Below are 18,835 nucleotides of genomic sequence, written 5' to 3' on the forward strand. Positions count from 1 at the left end.
TATGACTTGTGGCTCCACTATCAACCACCCACTTAGCGCCACCGGAAGCATAGTCCTACAAGGAATCAAGTCTTGGATTTAGGTACCCATTTTTCAATGGGTCCTATCATGTTAGTAACAAGGGGCTTGGGAACCATCCAATCAACATTGTCCTCTTGAGGACCAATAAAGCGAGCACGAATATGTCCATAGTAATCAACAAAAAGAACATGAGAAGGATTGTTAGAGCCGGCGAAACCCTTCGAGGCGAAGTTGGATACTCCATCCCCTTTTGAGGTAGCATCACTTTCCTCATGATTGAGCTCAATGTTCTCCTTGGTCTTTTTCTTCTTGGTCCTCCTATTCCTCTTCCTCTTTGGCTTGGTAGCCACTCCTCCTTCATTGCAAGAGCCCACTTTGGCTCCATCTTTGGCTTCAATGACTCCTTCCAAGTACTTGGCTTGAACTTGGAGTCTATCAATTTTGGCCTTCAAACGATTGACTTCGTCTTCATGTTCCGGGTGAGGGTGACAAATATCAAACACTTGGACTTCCTTTGCCTTGTTCACCCGGAAGTGTTCCATCAAAGCTTTTTCTTGGAGAGTGTTCATCTTCATGAGTATGTGCTTGTCATTCTCCATCTTGGCAATGTCACTTTCATGGATGCAACACGCACGGTCCTTGCTCAAAGGGAAATACTCCTTCAATGCTTCCTCTTGCATGGAATTGACCTCCATGAGTTTGGCTTCACTCCTCTTCAAGGCGGCTATTTCTTCCTCATGATCACAACAAGTGGCCTTCTCTTTGCTCATGCAGAGGCATTCCACCAAAGACTCTTCTTGCATGCTACTCAAACTCAATAGCTTGGCCTTGGTGGTCTCAAGAGTGGCAATTTCTTCATCATGATTGCAACATGAGGTCTTTTCCTTGCACAAGCGGTAATATTCATCCAAGGATTCTTCTTGAAGAGCATTTACTTCCAAGAGAAGAGCATTGTGCTTTCTCAAGGAAACAACTTGATCAACAAGCTCGTCATGGCAAGGGTTTGGGTCTTCATCATCTTTCTTCTTGTTGGCTTCCTCGAGAGAGAGCATCTTCTTCTTGAGATCACCCATCAAACCAAGAGCACGGTCTCGGTCCTTGGTGAGTTGGGAGATAATAGCCTTGTTGGAGTCTTCAAGGACGATGACACTAGCTTCAAGAGACATGCGCAAATTTTGTTCTTCTTCAAGCTCTTCTTTGAGAGAGGCAATCACATTTGCCGCTTCCCTTTCAAACCTCTCCTTCTCCTCTATAAGGTCTTGTGCCGCACCAAGTTGGGCCAAGAGAGCCCCAACATGAGTCTTGGTATCCCCTTGCATGTTAGTGAGAAAAGAATCCAAACCCATAATCTCACGCTTAATGGTGAGACTAGTGGCATCATCAATATATAAAGCGTTAGTTGAAGATGAGTGTTTGGAAGGGGATTCTACCTCCGTGGATACCTTTGCCATAAGGCAATGAGCATTGTTGGTGACGAGGTTCTCATTAGGAGAGTCGAAGAGGGAGATAGAGGGAGTGGTAATGGCGATGGTGGCCACTCCCTCTCCTTCCTTGTTTGAGCTCTTGTCCTCATGTTCTTCATCCTCATCGGAGGAATACTCTTCTCGAATGATGAAGGCTCTAGGCTTCTTGGTGAAGGAGACCTTGTCGTCATCGGGCTTGGAGGAGAACTTGGAGAATCCTTTGGAGAGTGACTTGAACTTTTCCTTGCGGATAAGCCTTCCACCATTATCTTCTATTCTCTCAAACATACAATCCGTGACAAAATGATTCTTGTCGCCGCAATTGTAGCATGTTCTCCCCCTTTGCCCCTCCTTTGGGCTCTTGGAGAATCACGTGATCTTCTTGGTCTTGTGCTTCGGGACTTGTTTCCATCCCAAAATTTCTTGGCGGCGAGAGCCATGTGCTCATGATAATTGATCTTGAGATCATCCGGTCCCCACTCAATAGGATCCTCATCCCTTTCACTAGCCTCATGAACCTTTGGGCTTGCGGGTGTTGTGGGCGCGAGGAACAAGATCCTCCGCATTCTTCTTGGAGATGTCCAAAGCGATGACTTCGCTAAGAACCTCATCGGATGTCATAGCACGGAAGGAGGCGTTTTGGCGGATGGCCGTCAACTTCACTTCCTCATAAGGGAGGAGAGTGTTGTAGAACTTGCGTTTGATCCAATGGTCATCCACAAACATTGCTCCAAGATCTTGCATTTGTACGGCGAGAGCGATGAGGCGCCGATACATTTCTTTGGGGGTCTCTCCTTCATTCATGACGAAGTTTTCGGCCATGTTGTTCACTTCATCAAAACGAGAGCTTTGGATGCTCTCATTTCCGAGGAAGAGCTTGTCGAGTTTATCCCATGCTTCCTTGGCGGTCTTGAGCGAGCGGATATGAGTGTGGTCCTTGGGCGTGACGGCCATGTGAATCAAGTTGATGGCAGTGGCGTTGAGTTGGTCATCCATGACCTCTCTTCTTGTCAAGCTCTTTGGGTCTCGTAGTGAGTAGCCCTCCTCGATGATACGCCAAAGCTCGGTAGATGCGCTGCGCACATGAGAACGCATTAAGAATTGCCAATTTTCAAAGCTATTTGATTCAAGAAGCGGTGGTGAACCGTGTGACAAGATATGTGGCATAGGTATTGAACGTTTATGGTGTAATCATTTGGTGGTGGCACCGCATGATTACCCCCTAGACGTTCCGCAGCCGGTGTCTCATCCTTCCCCTTTGTTGAAGTGCCGGTCTCCCCAAGCCCTTCCTTTTGTGGATCTTTTGTCGATTGCGCGACAAAATCAACAAGAGGAAATTGTTCAACTTTTGGTGGGGGGTTCTCGGCACTTGCCTTAGGATCTACGATAGGGGTTGGTTTTTGAGCAACCAACTCCATCATCATTACCTTCATTTGGTTAACGATGGATGACTCCAATTTCTTGAGGTCATCCAACATAGCCGTTGTGCTATCGACGGGAGATGATGGAGCGGGTGGCACAAGGGAAGGTGACCAATTCACAACCGTCTCTTGTTCGGCCATTTCTTAGGCGGTAAAGCCCGAGCAAGAAAACCTTGCTCTGATACCAACTGAATGGATCATAGCGAACAAGAGGGGGGGGGGGTGAATGGACGCTACGTCAAGTTTTAGTCTTTTTCAATTTCAGCGGTGCGGAAGGTAAAGGTGATAGCTTTAGCGTTGGTGGTGTTCCTACAATGATCCAAGACAAGTGCAACAAGCAAAGGAAACAAACAAGATAGTAAGAGTAAGGAGCGGGACAACCGGATGGCGCGGAGACGAGGCGAGGTTTGTTTCCCGCAGTTCCTCCCACAAAAGGGAGTACGTCTGCGTTGAGGAGGTGCTAGCCTCACACAAGAGGCTAGGCGGCCACACCACGAAGGAAGGCCTCACCTTCTTCCTCGAGAGAGCTCCACAAAGGGGCTCCACCTTCTCCACTATGGCACCGGTCGAGGCGGTGATTCCTTCACAAGGTTGGGGCGAGCTCCACACCACAAGGAGGCTCCCAACACCCTATGGAGCTAGTACAACACCAAGCTAGCCTCCATAGGTGCACTTTCTCCAAGATCCCACCATAGGAACCCTAACAGCAAGATCCACTAAGGACTACAACGAATTTGTGAAATCTCTCTTGGTAGAACTATAGATCGGGGTCTCCTCCACCACTCCTCAAAATTTGGGCAAGATTGGTTGGATGGTTGGGGAGATCCTCAAGGAAGCTCAGCAACAATGGAGGAGAGAGAGAAGAGATAAATCAGGTTGGGGAAGAAGGGCCCTTTAAGGGCTCATTTGGCTGTTGGGACCGAAATTCCCCGGGAAAATATTCCCCGCCGGGAATAGACTGAAACACGAGCAAAACTCCGGGATTCTATTCCTGACCTCCAGACTAGGGGAAAAATCTCCCCGGGAAAAGGCCGGGAACCCGCCGGGATTCGAGTAACCAAATGAGCCCTAAATAGGCTCCTCCAAATCCAACCGTTATGTCTAGTTTTTTCCTAAGCGGTACTACCGCTTGGGGCAAGCGGTACACCGCTCTGAGTTCGAAATCCCACAGATCTGGTCCACGTGGACACAGAGCGGTACTACCGCTCGCGGTACCGCTCGAGGTACCGCTATGGGGTCCAAACCTTATTAGACTCAAAGCGGTACCACAGCGGTACCAAAGCGGTACTGCCGTAACTAGTTACGGTACTTGAGCAGTACCATGGGCGGTACTACCGCTCGCAAGCGGTACTACCGCTCCTGGTACCGCAGAGGTACTGCAACTCGTACTGTGGGTCAATTCCAGCGCAGAACTCAGAGCGGTACCATGGGGCGGTACCAGTAGGGGTAGCGGTACTACCGCTACTGGTACCGGTAGTACTGGCCTGGCTAAAACTGGTTTTCTCCCCTTTTTGTCTCCAACCATGTCACCTCGCGATACACACACAAAACCAGAAAACCTATAAGCTACGCTTCAGTCCTCCGATCTTGACATGTCCAGCGAGGTCACCGTGCACTTGCAAATCTAACAAAGATACTCAAAGTACACGGTGAGATTATTCGAGTGTTGTCATCAAACACACAAAACCCAGGGTTTAGACTTTGCTCTTTCACATCCTTCCTTGCTTGAGTTCCCTGAACTCATCTCTCATCTTCTTGATCAGACCCGGTGGCACATGGTATCTGCTGAACTTGAGCTTGAAGTCCTCCCAAGTCATCATCTGTCCGGCATTCATTGCACGGGCACTGTTCCACCAGGCTCTGGCAGGTCTTGACAGGTAGTGGGTGGAAAACAACACCTTCTCAGCAGCTTCAACTCCTGCAACTTCCAGGTTGTTCTCCATTGATTTGAGCCAGTCATCTGCATCTAAGGGCTCTTCAGTCTTGCTAAACATTGGAGAATTAGTATTCTGGAAATTCTTCAACTTAGATCCAGGAAGATCCTGATGTCCATGTCCTTGGTTGTTCTGGGCTATCTGCTGCAGTACGGCAAGGTTGGCTTTCGCTTAGCTCTTTCAACTTCTCTATCTGCCATCATCATTTGTAGCATATGCATCATTGCATCTTGGTTGGTGCTGCGGGTTGGAGGGGCCATCTGAACATTGAGGTAGATCATAAGATAAGAGGGAATTTTCTATGTCTTGTTTGGGTAAAGTTTAAAAAGTTTCAAAACTTGAGTAGTGCTGAGGTGGTAAAAACCAATAACACTTTTTCATTCATTCAAACAACACACATTACAAACTAACACACCAATGGTTTTAAGAACCATTTCCTGTTCTACTACAAAGGGACATATACAAACTCACACTAGTGCTCTCTTGTGTAGGTGTAAGTTCTACTAAAGTGATCTAGGGATACTACTCTTCATCCGGAATGGTGGATTCTTCGTCTTCATGGGTAATGTGCTTGGCGAAATGCGCGGGCGTTGTCCAACTCCTTGCGGGTCTTGTACATCATGAAGTTCAGGTGTGCAACATAGTGGTTCATCTCCGGGTGCGGTGGCATGGTTATTGGTCTTCCCATGGGGTCATGTCTTGGGTAGTAGAAGAAGCGAGTGGTCTTGATCTTGTTCACATTCTGTCCACACAGACGGGCAAGGGCTTCTTGCATGGCTTTGGCTATTACATCCTTCCAACTGTTCCCCCCTCACAGAAAACCATATGGTTTCCCAAATTGGGGCTCCCAGCTTTCCTCTCAGATCTGCAGTAACTTCCCACTGAGGTTGTCTTCCCGACTGATTATTGAGTGGCACTCCAAAGAACTCGGGATAAGGGCATCCTAGATATTCAACTAGTTGTTCCAAATCCTTCTCGAACATTTGGTCTCCTCCGTGGCCAAGCTGATAGAACTCATAGTTGTACTCCATCTGTGAACCATTTAGGATGAGTAAGTTAGTGAAGTGGTCAAGTGTGCCAAATTTTATGTAGAATTTCAAGGAAAAGTAGAGCATGAATTTCTTCTTTTTAAAAAGATCTCAAGGGTAAGAGTAGGAATAAGTTTTCATAAATATTTACCTCATTTGTTTTGAAACTAAGTTTTTCAGACGTCCATTCTAACTAGGGCCTCCTAAGGTCAAACAATGGCTCTGATACCAACTTGTCAACACCCGGATTTTTAAGTCCAGATGCCTATTATGCCATACATCGCAATCCCAGGAAGATTGTTTTTGCGAGACATAACAGTCGATATCACAGAACATCATTCATTACAAACCATAATAGTCTTACAATAAAGGATCTCATGAGTCCAAGTCTTACAACAACAGTTGATCTCAGGATCAATTACAAAACACACAGCGTAAGAAACGTAGTAGCGGTCCATCTGTTCCACAGGCAACGCTTGACGTCAGGAGGTGATCCTAGTTATCATAGACGTCCTGCTGTCCATCTTCCTGGTACTGGGGCTCCTCTTCATAGTCTGGCCATTTGAATAGCCAGGGACAAAGCCATGAGTACTTTTAAATTACTCGCAAACTAATACAAATATAAGTACTAATAACTCAATTAAGGGTTCTATGCTTCTAGGTTTATTAGCACAAAGCCAGTTTTATTTCATAAACACTTTAATAGTCAAAGACTCTTTATTGCCCTAAAATTTCTCAAGTGGGAACATTAGTGTCATTCCCACAACTCTGCTGTGATTCAAGTCAACATTCACCCTTCAAGTCACCATTCATTTTAGAAAACAACTGACAACGGAACAGTATGGCCATCCAACTGTCCATGACCGCAGACGCGGCTATTCGAATAGTTTAACACTCTACAGAGGTCGTACTCTTGTTCCACAACTTTGGATTACATCCATCATGGATAGCCCTGAATCATCATACTCAGTATACGGATCATCAACCATTAACCTTTCACTTACATACTCTAGTATAGGCACCTCCCCTATGAGCTTGGCCTCCTAGTGATGGCAATCTGCCATCCTAGGAACTGCATAGGGCTTGGGTAGGACATTCATCTCTTTTTCACGTCATTTCACCTTCAACGGAGGCAGCCTCAACATAACCTCTATGACTCTTGTTCAGAGGGAACCCATACTAACATACATAAATTTCCAGCTAAAGCCTTACCCATAATCAGGTATTGTGGGGGTACTCTAAAATTGGAATGGTATCGCATCCGAACCCAACCATCAGTTTTTGTCAAATTCACAAAGTCACTCCATGTTCATATTCACCTTCAACACTTTCAATAGAATGACTCATCATCCTAAAGTTTCAAAGTTACTAGATTCACAAGTTCCCATCTAGAGTATTCAATTTTAGATTTAGCACTAGCAACTAATCATGAGGGGTGCTAACTAAATTTTAGCTTTAGGATAAGTTTGACTCTCTTGTGGTACTCTATACTTAGACAAGAATTAACTCCAATAAGTAAGCCTTGGTAACAAAAGTAAAAGCTTGAAAAAATAAAGACTTGGACTTGGAAGAATAAAACTTCAAACAAAAATACTAGTGCCTTGGTATCTTGCACTAGTAGCTTGGCATTAGTAGAGATTTCTCATGGTAATATCTTGTATTGGTAATAGTTTGCCTTGAGTGGTATAGTGGTCAAAGTGTTCCCCCTCTTCTTCGTAGAAGACCTCCTCCTCCTCGTAGCCTTCGGTACTAGCGTCTATAAACGGATACGAGGTAACAATCACCAAACAATACTTAAGGAGAATTTTTAGCCATAATGGCTCACACAAGATGATCTATCATCATCACAATCATCACTCAACATTATACTAGGGTTTTCCTTATTTAGTTTTGGGGAAAGTAATTTCCTCTCACTGAAAAACAAATACTAATATTTAATTTCCTCAAATCATAAAGTATGAGATAATGTTGACCAAAGTCACCACTTCATATTTATTCATTAGGGAAAAATGATTTAAATGAGATACTACATCTCATACAATTTATATACTACTTTGGAAATGATTTAATATTCTCAAGTAATAACATATGAGGTCATGAAGACTAATGTCATCACCTCACCTTGAATTACTTGGAAAGGTGATTTAAATAAGATGCTATATTCTCATAGATTTCAAATACTATTTTTGAAATAATTTAAATGAGCTAGAAATAGCCACATAGCCATTACTTGGTTCTAGCCCATGATCATAGGAAGCAACCATGTCATATTTTTACATATTTAGAAATACAATATGAAAGGTTATTTTTGAGAATTGGAATCAACTCAAAATGAGTTATGGTTGATTTTTAATAAATGTTTGAAATCTGAAAACCTACTGCCTTGTTATTATTATTTGCAAGTGATATATGATGAATCAAGGGTTGAGACCAGTGGGGTTGGCTAGACCTTTTCATCTAATTTCACACAAAATTGGAATCGACTCAATTGGATTTGTAGATTAGTTTTTATTCAAATTTGAATAAGGCACCAGTATTGAAATTTGGGTTAAAACGAAATAAACGAATTCAAACTCGTGGGCTAGGCGGGAAAACTAAACGGGCCGGCCCAGCTACGCTCCAGCGTGCAGCAGGCCGCCTGACAGGGGGCTCCACCTGTCAGCGGGTGTTAAAACCCGAATCAGTACGCGCGAATGGGGGCCGTAGGATTGGAAACACGATCGACGGCCGAGGCTCGTCGTCGTCAGCGACTGGCGCAAACCCTGGCTGCGGCGAGGTGGGTTGCTGGGGGCTTACCGGCGCTCCGGCGCGGTTCGGCAAGATGTGAAACTGAACTGGTAGACGACGGCGAGGCGAACGAGTGTCGGGGGAGAGGTTGAGGTGGTCGGAGTCGTCGTCTCCGTCCGGCTACTGCCGCGGCGAACTCCGGCCAAATTCCGGCGAGGGAGGGTGCAATGTGGATGGGCGAGGGCTCTGAAGAGATCAGTGAGGAGAGGGGAGTCGAGTGGTGTGAAGAAATCAGGCGGGGGAGGCCGGTTTATATAGGCTCGATGAGGAGCAGCGGGGCACGTCAGGTCATCAGCGTCGATGGTGCCACAGCGGCGGAGAGGCGTGGGCGAGGTGCTAGAACTGTTCAGCATCGTCTGGCGGTCCTTGCGATTGTCATGGCGCAGCAGGAGGTGGACGAGAGCGTGCGGGCGACATCGGTGTCTGTCACGGGTCCGGCGGCAGCTACAGGGCGCTCTGGTCCAAATGGTCGTGTCTAGGAGCTTCCTGGTATCCTGGTGAGCGTGTGGGAGAGAGAGAGGGCGAGGGTAGGTCGGAGGCGACGGGGCGATGATGTGCACTGGCGTGCCCGTGGGCATGGCCGTGCACGCTCTGGCGCGTCATGGCGTCGTCGCGTTCTAGCGCTGCAGTGCTCCTCTTCGACCATGGCGAGTACCGTGGTGCTCAGGAGAGCTAGGCACGTCTCCTAGACATGGTGAGGTAGGCCAGAGGTAAGAGGAGAGGGAGTTGGCATGGTGGGGTGTCATGAGCTCACGGCATGGGCTTGTCTTGGTCAATTTCATCAATGAACAGTGGTGCAAAGGGCATGGTTTGGTCCAGGGGATGAAGAAGGACAATGATGATCACAAGGCATGGATGGTTTAGGCTAAAATCCATTGGGTTTTGAGGTGTATGCTCAAAGTCAATTTGTGCCCACAAGGTGTTTGTGAAAATGGCTGAAAGAGATTTGAATTTGAATTTTGCCAAAATATTTTATGTGTGTGATTCAAATAAAGTTTGGCACCTCTTGATGGCCTTGGTTTGAAATTTGGAATTGGTTTGGTAAAAATCAAAATTGGGGGGATCTATAATCTGTTTCAATGTTGCTACTTTGGTTGCTTAATATAAGAATTTGGAAATGAATTTGCAAGGTTGGTCAACACCAATGTGATCACCTTGATGTGTTCTTGGATGAGGAGCAAAGAAATGGGAAAGTTTAGTTTAGAAAATATTAACTACAGGGGTTCAAAGTGCGCATCATGTTAAAAATGTCACATATGACCATTATCACATGTGCTAGGGTTTTTCATTTTCTTTTCTGTTGTTTTGATTTTGTTTTACCAAAAGTCATTGTTTTGGGTTGCTTGAGTGTTAGGTTGAGTTGATCAAGGGTTTCAAACAATTTAAGTGAAGTAAACATGGCATAGGCTCATATTTGCAAATATATGTGGCCATTTTCTCACATATGCCTCTGTTTTTATTTTATTTTCTTTTCTTGGTTTCTCTCTGATTTTGAAAAGGGGTAGGGTTTAGGGTTTAGTAACATGTTCAACACTTCCAACAAACAATCATGGCAAAAATCCAATCATACATGCTTGAACACTATGCACATAAGGTAAGGCAATTCAAGTTTTTGTTGGCTCCAAATTTTGGAAAAAGGGAATTGGTCTTCTTAATTGTTACAAACCTTCCCCCTTAAACAAAATCTCGTCCCGAGATTTAAGAAAAGTTAGGATCCTGAGAGAGATTGGGCAAATGGGTTAACAGGAAAAGATACTCTGCATGGCAGTGGGTGCTTCCTGGGCTTCGGTTGCACTCATGCGGTAGAAACGACCGTTGCGGTTGTTCGGGTTCCTTCCAGTTGAGACACGGCGTTGTTGCTGGGCAGGGGCAGTGGTATTGGGGGTTGTCTTCGCCAGTTTCTTGGGGCACTCATTGAGTAATGACCAGTAACTCCACATTCATAGTTGGTCACTGTTGACTTGTCCTTTGGGGCAATGGGGACAACATTGCTTCTAGTCCTTGGGGCAGTGTTGGTGTTGTTGTTGTTACCAGTCTTGTTGTTGTTGTTGTTGTTGTTGTTGTTGTTGTTGTTGTTGTTGTTGTGGTGGTGGTTGTTGTTGTTGCCTCCGGGCTTCGGGTGTCCTCCATTGGGGTTGATGAAGTTTGAACGGAATGTCGAAACAGGTGACTTGTTGGGTCTTGAGGCAAATCCTCCACTTGAGTTGGGACGGTACCTTGGTGTATTGCTGGGTCCACTCTAGTTCATCATTCTGCGCTCGCGGTTCTCATTGGCTTGGTGAAGCTTTCCTTCCATCTGGATGGCAGAATCAACTAGGGCTTCTAGGTCAGCAAACGGAATATTCACTAACACTGTCTGCATCTCATCATGCAGTCCATTCAGAAATCTTTCCTTCTTATTTTCATTGGTGTTGGTATCATCTGTGGCGTACCTAGACAGAGTAAGAAACCTGTGACGGCATTCCACCACATACATCCTTCCTTGCTTGAGTTCCCTGAACTCATCTCTCATCTTCTTGATCAGACCCGGTGGCACATGGTATCTGCTGAACTTGAGCTTGAAGTCCTCCCAAGTCATCATCTGTTCGGCATTCATTGCACGGGAACTGTTCCACCAGGCTCTGGCAGGTCCTGACATGTAGTGGGTGGAAAACAACACCTTCTCAGCAACTTCAACTCCTGCAACTTCCAGGTTGTTCTCCATTGATTGGAGCCAGTCATCTGCATCTAAGGGCTCTTCAGTCTTGCTAAACATTGGAGGATTAGTATTCTGGAAATTCTTCAACTTAGATCCAGGATGATCCTGATGTCCATGTCCTTGGTTGTTCTGGGCTATCTGCTGCAGTACGGCAAGGTTGGCTTGTCGCTTAGCTCTTTCAACTTCTCTATCTGCCATCATCATTTGTAGCATCTGCAGCATTGCATCTTGGTTGGTTCTTGCAATGCTGCAGGTTGGAGGGGCCATCTGAACATTGAGGTAGATCATAAGATAAGAGGGAATTTTCTATGGCTTGTTTGGGTAAAGTTTAAAAAGTTTCAAAACTTGAGTAGTGCTGAGGTGGTAAAAACCAACAACACTTTTTCATTCATTCCAAACAACACACATTACAAACTAACACACCAATGGTTTTAAGAACCATTTCCTCGTTCTACGATACAAAGGGACAGATACAAACTCACACTAGTGCTCTCTTGCGTAGGTGTAAGTTCTACTAAAGTGATCTAGGGATACTACTCTTCATGCGGAATGGCGGGTCTTGTACAGCATGAAGTTCAGGTGTGCAACATAGTGGTTCATCTCCGGGTGCGGTGGCATGGTTATTGGTCTTCCCATGGGGTCATGTCTTGGGTAGTAGAAGAAGCGAGTGGTCTTGATCTTGTTCATATTCTTTCCACACATACGGGCAAGGGCTTCTTGCATGGCTTTGGCTATTCCATCCTTCCAATTGTTCCCACTCACAGAAAACCATATGGTTTCCCAAATTGGGGCTCCCAGCTTTCCTCTCAGATCTGCAATAACTTCCCACTGAGGTTGTCTTCCCGACTGATTATTGAGTGGCAATCCAACTAACTCGAGATACGGGCGTCCTAGATATTCAACTAGTTGTTCCAAATCCTTCTCGAACATTTGGTCTCCTCCTTGGCCAAGCTGATAGAACTCATAGTTGTACTCCATATGTGAACCATTTAGGATGAGTAAGTTAGTGAAGTGGTTGATACGTCTCCAACGTATCTATAATTTCTGATGTTCCATGCTAGTTTTATGACAATACCTACATGTTTTGCTCACACTTTATAATGATTTTATGCATTTTCCGGAACTAACCTATTAACAAGATGCCGAAGTGCCAGTTCCTGTTTTCTGCTGTTTTTGGTTCCAGAAAGGTTGTTCGGGCAATATTCTCGGAATTCGACGAAACAAAGACCAAATATCTTATTTTCCCCGGAAAGTTCCAGAACACCGAAGGAGAGTCGGAGGCGGGCAGCAGGGGGCCCACACCATAAGGCGGCGCGGGTGGCCCCCTGGCCGCGCCAGCCTATGGGGAGGGGCCCCGTGGCTCCTCCGACTCCGGCTCTTCGCCTATAAAGTCCCTCGTGACCTAAAAACCCGACACCAATTGACGAAACTCCAGAAAGACTCCAGGGACGCCGCCGCCATCGTGAAACTCCGTTTCGGGGGACAGAACTCTCTGTTCCGGCACGTCGCCGGGACGTGGAATTGCCCCCGGAGTCATCTCCATCGACACCACCGCCATCTTCATCGCCATTGCTGTCTCCTATGATGAGGAGGGAGTAGTTCTCCCCCGAGGCTGAGGGCTCTACCGGTAGCTATGTGGTTCATCTCTCTCTCCCATGTGATCTTTATGTGATCATGAGCTTTGTATCACTATTAATCTATGTGCTACTCTAGTGATGTTATTAAAGTATTCTATTCCTCCTCCATGATGTAATGTTGACAGTGTGTGCATCATGTAGTACTTGGCGTAGGTTATGATTGTAATCTCTTGTAGATTAAGAAGTTAACTATTATTATGATAGTATTGATGCGATCTATTCCCCCTTTCATAGCTATTGTTGACAGTGTGTATGCTATGCTAGTACTCGGTCTAAATTGCAACGGTCTATTATGCACTCTAGAGGTTACTTTAATATGAACTCCGGATGTTGTGGAGCTTGTTTACTCCGGCTTGAGGTGTGCTTTTGTAGCCCTACACAATGAATGGTGTTTGTTATCCAACAAGAGAGTGTGAGAAAGTAGCATTTATTTATTCAGTTATGTGATCATTGTTGAGAGTGTCCACTAGTGAAAGTATGATCCCTAGGCCTTATTTCTAAGCATTGAAACACCGTTTCCAACAAGTTCTGCTACATGTTTGCTTGCTGCCATTTTTATTTCAGATTGCAATTACGACTTACAATCATCCATATTACTTGTATTTCACTATCTCTTCGCCAAACTAGTGCACCTATACATCTGACAATTGTATTAGGTGTGTTGGGGACACAAGAGACTTCTTGTATCTTAATTGCAGGGTTGCTTGAGAGGGATATCTTTGACCTCTACCTCCCTGAGTTCGATAAACCTTGGGTGATTCACTTAAGGGAAACTTGCTGCTGTTCTACAAACCTCTGCTCTTGGAGGCCCAACACTGTCTACATGAATAGAAGCGTGCGTAGACATCAAGCTATTTTCTGGCGCCGTTGCCGGGGAGGTAAGGTAAAAGGTATTCACATCCTCCGACTACTAAGCTATTTCCTAGCACTGTTGCCGGTGTGTGAGTGCTCGAAGCTATTTCCTTTAGATCCTGCAATTATATATTTTTGTTTCTTGTTTTTATTTCACTAGTTAGGCTTAATGGAAAACAACAACAAAATTAGAGATCTTTATGAACTTTATATTGAATTAGGATATGATGTGTTTGAAGAGAGAATTAAAAAACCCATGGAACTTTGTTTGCAAAATAGTTGTAGCAATGTTATTAGCATGAACTCTTTGAACAATATTATTGCTAATGCTATGGAAGAATTTAAGCTTGGGGAAGCTGGTTGTGATATTTTTAGTCCCCCAAGTTTTGAGGAGAAAATTTTCTTTGATGATACTTTGCCTCCCATTTATGATGATTATAATGATAGTGGTATTTTGGTGCCGCCTACTATGGAGGATAAAGTTTATTATGATTATACCATGCCTACAATTTATGATGATTACAATGATGGTTGTGATAGTTTTACTCCCACTATTACTAATAAAATTGATTATGCTTATGTGGAGAGTAATGATACTTTTATGCATGTGAATAAGAATGCTTTATGTGATAGTTATATTGTTGAGTTTGTTCATGATGCTATTGGAAATTATTACGAGAGAGGAAAATATGGTTGTAGAAATTTTCATGGTACTAAAACACCTCTCTACATGCTGAAAATTTTGAAGTTACTCGTGTTTTATCTTGCTATGATTGTCACTTTGTTCTTCATGAATTTATTTGTGTACAAGATTCCTTTTCATAGGAAGTGGGTTAGGCTTAAATTTGTTTCATACTTGCTTTTTGATGCTCTCTTTGCTTCAACTCTCATCCTTATGTGAGCATCATTAAAATTACTGAGCCCATCTTAATGGCTATAAAGAAAGCACTTCTTGGGAGATAACCCATGTTTTTATTTTGCTACTGTTTTGTTGTGTCTTGGAAGTTGTTACTACTGTAGCAACCTCTCCTTATCTTTATTTTATTGCATTGTTGTGCCAAGTAAAGTCTTTGATAGTAAGGTTGGTACTAGATTTGGATTACTGCGCAGAAACAGATTTCTTGCTGTCACGAATTTGAGTAGGCTTCTCTGTAGATAACTCAGAAAAATCTGCCAATTTACGTGCGTGATCCTCAGATATGTACGCAACTTTCATTCAATTTGAGCTTTTTCATCTGAGCAAGTTAAGAGCCCCAGAAAAATTCATCTTTACGGACTGTTCTGTTTTGACAGATTCTGCCTTTTTTTTCGCATTGCCTGTTTTGCTATGTTTGATGGATTTCTTTGTTCCATTAACTTTCAGTAGCTGTGTGCAATGTCCAGAAGTGTTAAGAATGATTATGTCACCTCTGAATATGTGAATTTTTGATTATGCACTAACTCTCTAATGAGTTTGTTTTGAGTTTGGTGTGGAGGAAGTTTTCAAGGATCAAGAGAGGAGGATGATACAATATGATCAAGAAGAGTGAAAAGTCTAAGCTTGGGGATGCCCCCGTGGTTCATCCCTGCATATTTCAAGAAGACTCAAGCATCTAAGCTTGGGGATGCCCAAGGCATCCCCTTCTTCATCAACAACTTATCAGGTCACCTCTAGTGAAACTATATTTTTATTCCGTCACATCTTATGTGCTTTACTTGGAGCGTCTGTATGTTTTTGTTTTTGTTTGTGTTTGAATAAAATCGGATCCTAGCATTCTTTGTGTGGGAGAAAGATACGCTCCGCTGTTTCATATGAACACTGGTGTTCTTAGCTTTACTTTTAATGTTCATGGCGAAGGTTGAAACTGCTTCGTTCATTGTTATATGGTTGGAAACAGAAAATGCTTCATGTGGTAATTGGTATAACGTCTTGAATAATTTGATACTTGGCAATTTTTGTTCTCAAATAGATCATTTTTAAGCTCTTACATCATGTACTTTGCACCTATTAATGAAGAATTACCATAGAGCTTGTTGAAATTTGGTTTGCATGATTGGTCTCTCTAAAGTCTAGATATTTTCTGGTAAGGTCTTTGAACAACAAGGAAGACAGTGTAGAGTCTTATAATGCTTGCAATATGTTCTTATGTAAGTTTTGCTGTACCGGTTCATACTTGTGTTTGATTCAAACAACCTTGCTAGCCAAAGCCTTGTATTGAGAGGGAATTCTTCTCGTGCATCCAAAATCCTTGAGCCAAAAACTATGCCATTTGTGTCCACCATACCTACCTACTACGTGGTATTTTTCTGCCATTCCAAAGTAAATTGCTTGAGTGCTACCTTTAAAATTTCATTCTTTGTCTTTGCAATATATAGCTCATGGGAAAAATAGCTTAAAAACTATTGTGGTATTGAATATGTACTTATGTATCTTATTTCTTATAAGTTGCTTGTTGAGCGGTAACCATGTTCCTGGGGACGCCATCAACTATTTCACCTTTGTTGAATATCGTGTGAGTTGCTATGCATGTTCGTCTTGTCTGAAGTAAGGGCGATTTATCATGATCAAATGGTTTGAGTATGCATATTGTTAGAGAAGAACATTGGGCCGCTAACTAAAGCCATGATCCATGGTGGAAGTTTCAGTTTGGACAACAATCCTCAATCTCTCATGAGAGTATTATCTGTTGTTGAATGCTTATGCATTAAAGAGGAGTCCATTATCTATTTTCTATGTTGTCCCGGTATGGATGTCTAAGTTGAGAATAATCAAAAGGGAGAAATCCAATGCGAACATTCTCCTTAGACCTTTGTACAGGCGGCATAGAGGTACCCCTTTGTGACACTTGGTTGAAACATATGCTATGCAATGATAATCCATGTAAATCCAAGCTAATTAGGACAAGGTGCGGGCACTATTGGTAATCTATGCATGAGGCTTGCAACTTATAGGATGTCTTATACATAACACATATGAATTATTACTACCGTTGACAAAATTGTTTCTATGTTTTCAAAATAAAAGCTCTAGCACAAAAATAGTAATCCATGCTTCCCTCTACGAAGGGCCTTTCTTTTACTTTATGTTGAGTCAGTTTACCTACTTCTTTCTACCTTAGAACCAAACACTTGTGTCAACTGTGTGCATTGATTCCTACATACTTGTTTATTTGCATTCATCATATTACTTTGTGTTGACAATTATCCATGAGATATACATGTTGAAGTTGAAAGCAACTGCTGAAACTTAAATCTTCTTTTGTGTTGCTTCAAAACCTTCTATTAAGAATTTATTGTTTTATGAGTTAACTCCCATGCAAGTCTTATTGATGCTTGTCTTGAAAGTACTATTCATGAAAAGTCTTTGCTATATGATTCAATTGTTTAGTCATTATCTTTACCATTGCTTTGAATCACTTCATTCATCTCATATGCTTTGCAATAGTATTGATCAAGATTATGATAGTAGCATGTCACTTCAGAAATTATCCTTGTTATCGTTTACCTACTCGAGGGAGAGTAGGAACTAAGCTTGGGGATGCTTGATACGTCTCCAACGTATCTATAATTTCTGATTTTCCATGCTAGTTTTATGACAATACCTACATGTTTTGCTCACACTTTATAATGATTTTATGCATTTTCCGGAACTAACCTATTAACAAGATGCCGAAGTGCCAGTTCCTGTTTTCTGCTGTTTTTGGTTCCAGAAAGGCTGTTCGGGCAATATTCTCGGAATTCGACGAAACAAAGACCAAATATCTTATTTTCCCCCGGAAAGTTCCAGAACACCGAAGGAGAGTCGGAGGCGCACAGCAGGGGGCCCACACCATAAGGCGGTGCGGATGGCCCCTGGCCGCGCCAGCCTATGGGGAGGGGGCCCCGTGGCTCCTCCGACTCCGCCTCTTCGCCTATAAAATCCCTCGTGACCTAAAAACCCAACACCAATTGACGAAACTCCAGAAAGACTCCAGGGACGCCGCCGCCATCGCGAAACGATGTTTCGGGGGACAGAAGTCTCTGTTCCGGCACGCCGCTGGGACGGGGAATTGCCCCCGGAGTCATCTCCATCGACACCACCGCCATCTTCATCGCCATTGCTGTCTCCTATGATGAGGAGGGAGTAGTTCTCCCCCGAGGCTGAGGGCTCTACCGGTAGCTATGTGGTTCATCTCTCTCTCCCATGTGGTCTTTATGTGATCATGAGCTTTGTATCACTATTAATCTATGTGCTACTCTAGTGATGTTATTAAAGTATTCTATTCCTCCTCCATGATGTAATGTTGACAGTGTGTGCATCATGTAGTACTTGGCGTAGGTTATGATTGTAATCTCTTGTAGATTATGAAGTTAACTATTACTATGATAGTATTGATGCGATCTATTCCCCCTTTCATAGCTATTGTTGATAGTGTGTATGCTATGTTAGTACTCGGTCTAAATTGCAACGGTCTATTATGCACTCTAGAGGTTACTTTAATATGAACTCCGGATGTTGTGGAGCTTGTTTACTCCGGCTTGAGGTGTGCTTTTGTAGCCCTACACAATGAATGGTGTTTGTTATCCAACAAGAGAGTGTGAGAAAGTAGCATTTATTTATTCAGTTATGTGATCATTGTTGAGAGTGTCCACTAGTGAAAGTATGATCCCTAGGCCTTATTTCTAAGCATTGAAACACCGTTTCCAACAAGTTCTGCTACATGTTTGCTTGCTGCCATTTTTATTTCAGATTGCAATTACTACTTACAATCATCCATATTACTTGTATTTCACTATCTCTTCGCCGAACTAGTGCACCTATACATCTGACAAGTGTATTAGGTGTGTTGGGGACACAAGAGACTTCTTGTATCTTAATTGCAGGGTTGCTTGAGAGGGATATCTTTGACCTCTACCTCCCTGAGTTCGATAAACCTTGGGTGATTCACTTAAGGGAAACTTGCTGCTGTTCTACAAACCTCTGCTCTTGGAGGCCCAACACTGTCTACAGGAATAGAAGCGTGCGTAGACATTAG

Source organism: Lolium perenne, chromosome 3 (assembly GCF_019359855.2).
Source record: "Lolium perenne isolate Kyuss_39 chromosome 3, Kyuss_2.0, whole genome shotgun sequence".
Taxonomy (NCBI): Eukaryota; Viridiplantae; Streptophyta; class Magnoliopsida; order Poales; family Poaceae; genus Lolium; species Lolium perenne.